General features: G+C 52.0%; 1 non-coding gene across 1 annotated transcript; it reads left to right on the top strand.

The window, feature by feature from the left end:
* The first annotated feature begins 276 nt into the window (after window positions 1-276).
* TRNAG-GCC (transfer RNA glycine (anticodon GCC)) lies at window positions 277-347 on the top strand. Its single transcript has one exon. It is a non-coding gene; the product is annotated as a tRNA-Gly (tRNA).
* Window positions 348-2813: the final 2466 nt, after the last annotated feature.

Below are 2813 nucleotides of genomic sequence, written 5' to 3'. Positions count from 1 at the left end.
GGTGCTTTCTGTCAGCCACTTCTCCCGGGAGCAGCCAGAGAGCAGGCTGATGTCGTGCTCTGTCAAGCACAACACTGACCCCAAACCACTGTCCTTAGCAAAAGCAGAAACATTCATAGTTTCAGTCTCCTGCATCTGATTCCTGCCATCAGCATGTGAACGTTTGGCAGTCCAAGGCTTGCCATGCAAACTTTGTTCATAGGTGTCCCATGCGAATGCATGGGCCTCATCACTACTGTCTACGGCAGGGCTCTCTGCTCAGCCTATGTAAGTGAAGCATTGGTGGTTCAGTGGTAGAATTCTCGCCTGCCACGCGGGAGGCCCGGGTTCGATTCCCGGCCAATGCAAAGCGCCCTTCTCTTGGCTTTGCTTTAGAAGTCAGAGATATAGACTTGGTGGGGAAAAAAATGTCAAAGAGTGACCCCGACGTGATTTGAACACGCAACCTTCTGATCTGGAGTCAGCCGCGCTACCGTTGAGCCACGAGGTCCCTGTGCATGCAGTTCTCAGCCCCGGATCAAGAAATGCTTCTGTGCCTTTTATTGGCCCTCAGTACGCCTGTGGTTAAAGTAGAAGGCTGTGTGGCCCGTTTCCAGTCCTATTGGTGGAAATGACTAGAGGTGAAGAGATGAGAGAAGATAGAAATGTTGAGATAGAGCATGTCACGCAGGCAAAGCGAGAGCTCTAAGAGCAAAGCCAGACAGCTGTGTTTTAATTCAGGACTTGATGTCCCGTTTCCAGTCCTATTGGTGGAAATGACTAGAGGTGAAGAGATGAGAGAAGATAGAAATGTTGAGATAGAGCATGTCACGCAGGCAAAGCGAGAGCTCTAAGAGCAAAGCCAGACAGCTGTGTTTTAATTCAGGACTTGATGTAGGCAAAAGCATACGTCCCTGGGTGGGCTTGAACCACCAACCTTTCAGTTAACAGCCGAACGCGCTAACCGATTGCGCCACAGAGACCAACCACCGCAGTGAGCGTGTTGGGACTCAATATATGTTTTTATCTTTGTGCTCCTGCCTGCAGCTCTAAGGTCCTGGCATAAGACAGGTAGGCTTAGACTCCATTGTGACATGTCTTACTTCTCTTAGAAGAAGGTTCTGAGTTGCCAGGCAGCTTATCTTCTGCCGGGCACACTTTCCTTTGCAGGCTTTCAGGTTGTGAATCCAGCACTGCTTAGGTGTCCATGTCAGACATGAGCAGCTCATTGAGCCCCATTGTGTATTTTTTGTGGAGATACAACTCTCAGACTAGAGGGAGCAGGCGGGAAGTGGGTGAGACTCACACAGGGTGGGTGGGGCAGTTAAAGGATGTTATCTAATAGTGTAATCGAGGAGTAGGGTTTTTTGTGCTCTACACTTTAACCAGCGATTCTTTCTAAAAGGAAATCCCAGGGCAGTACCCGCAATGAGTGGCATCCCCACACCCGAGGTTGCATTGTGGTAGCTGTTCCCTGAGCCCATAGCCCCTGTCCCCATGTCGCCCTTTCTCCTCGTGTAACTCACCCCAGGTTCGGTGGCTCTGATACTTGCTGCTTCTGCTGCGCGATCATCCCCATGATCTGGGCCTTTGTACGAAATGTCATGTAAGATGACTTTATTCAGCACGGCGTTTGTCATTTGCTTGGTTGTCCTGTCACTGTTGGATGTTTTCTTGTGCAGACTACTGTCTAATGGTGGGAAGGCCACGAGACACGTGACTTTTCTCTTTCCTTGTTAGCATAGTTTCCTGCCACTGTCTTGGTGTGCTGCCAGCCTGTGAGACACGTGTCTTGCCCATCTCAGCTCCACTGTGGCATGTTAGATATGTCTTTGAGCAGAGTCCCGGTCCCAGAGTTGCTGCCTTCTCTGCACTCTGGCTTGTAAGACTGCAGGCAAAGGCCCTCCCTGGCCCCTCAGCCAGATAGATACATTTACCTGCAGGGCTCAGCTTTGGTGAAAGATATTGGCGAGAGAGAGGAAAGGGGACGGTCCGTGGTGCACCCCCTATTTTGCATAGAACCACAGCCTCCTGGGAGGGCAGAGACATGAGGGTTCTCAGGGAAAGCCCTCCCATGAGTGTTGAAGGGCAGGACGTGAAACACAGCAATCCCGGAATGGCCTGGTCTAAGATGCCTGTGCAATAGGCCTGGCCCTAGGCTTCCGGGGCTCTTCCTCGGCAGAGGCCCCAGTGGTATGAGCCCGACCAGGGCTGTGCCCGACCAGGGCTGTAGGGCGCGTTGGGAGCGCGTTAGGGACGCGAAAGAGGGCGCAGGGCGCAGAACTCTGCCCGTTTCTCCCCAGGATGTTGGGGAGGACAGGGAATCTGGCCAGGTCAGTGACTACGCTTTCCCAGAAGGAAAGTCCAGTGACAGTGGCATGTTGTGAAACACAAGATTGCTGGTGGTCTGGAGGGTGCTTTCTGTCAGCCACTTCTCCCGGGAGCAGCCAGAGAGCAGGCTGATGTCGTGCTCTGTCAAGCACAACACTGGCCCCAAACCACTGTCCTTAGCAAAAGCAGAAACATTCATAGTTTCAGTCTCCTGCATCTGATTCCTGCCATCAGCATGTGAACGTTTGGCAGTCCAAGGCTTGCCATGCAAACTTTGTTCATAGGTGTCCCATGCGAATGCATGGGCCTCATCACTACTGTCTACGGCAGGGCTCTCTGCTCAGCCTATGTAAGTGAAGCATTGGTGGTTCAGTGGTAGAATTCTCGCCTGCCACGCTGGAGGCCCGGGTTCGATTCCCGGCCAATGCAAAGCGCCCTTCTTTTGGCTTTGCTTTAGAAGTCAGAGATATAGACTTGGTGGGGAAAAAAATGTCAAAGAGTGA

Source organism: Pleurodeles waltl, chromosome 4_1 (genome assembly GCF_031143425.1).
Source record: "Pleurodeles waltl isolate 20211129_DDA chromosome 4_1, aPleWal1.hap1.20221129, whole genome shotgun sequence".
Lineage (NCBI taxonomy): Eukaryota > Metazoa > Chordata > Amphibia > Caudata > Salamandridae > Pleurodeles > Pleurodeles waltl.
The sequence above is the reverse complement of the archived record's forward strand: the minus strand, read 5'-3'. Positions and strand labels throughout refer to the sequence as shown.